Raw genomic sequence first — 589 nt, 5'->3', positions numbered from 1 at the left:
TGTCACCGCCCCGACTCGGCGCCTCCGGCCCGACCTCCGCCTCTTTATGCCGTCGGGCCCTCCCCCGCCGCGGAGCCCCGAGCGCGGCCGGCCCGGCCGGGGGGCGGCGGGGAGGGGGCGGCTTTGTTCGCCCTTATTTATTGCTGTGTTTCTTGGCCCGGCCCGGCCGCTTAATGAGAACCAGACCCGCGGCTCGGCGGCTCCCAGGCTTCCCCCGCCTGCCGCGGCCCCATCCATCATCCATCAGCCTTCATTCATCAGCCATCAGCCATCCGTTCATTCCTCCCTCCTTCCCCAAATCCATCCATCCATCCATGCACCCATCCATCCATCCATCCATCCATCATCCATCATCCATTCATCATCCATCCATCCATCATCCATCCATCATCCATCCATCCATCATCCATCCATCATCCATCCATCATCCATCCATCATCCATCCATCCATCATCCATCCATCATCCATCCATCATCCATCCATCCATCCATCATCCATCCATCCATCATCCATCCATCCATCATCCATCCATCATCCATCCATCCATCATCCATCCATCATCCATCCATCCATCCATCCATCCATCCA

The sequence above is a fragment of the Passer domesticus genome, chromosome 4 (genome assembly GCF_036417665.1).
Source record: "Passer domesticus isolate bPasDom1 chromosome 4, bPasDom1.hap1, whole genome shotgun sequence".
Lineage (NCBI taxonomy): Eukaryota > Metazoa > Chordata > Aves > Passeriformes > Passeridae > Passer > Passer domesticus.
This window is presented reverse-complemented; position numbering follows the sequence as displayed.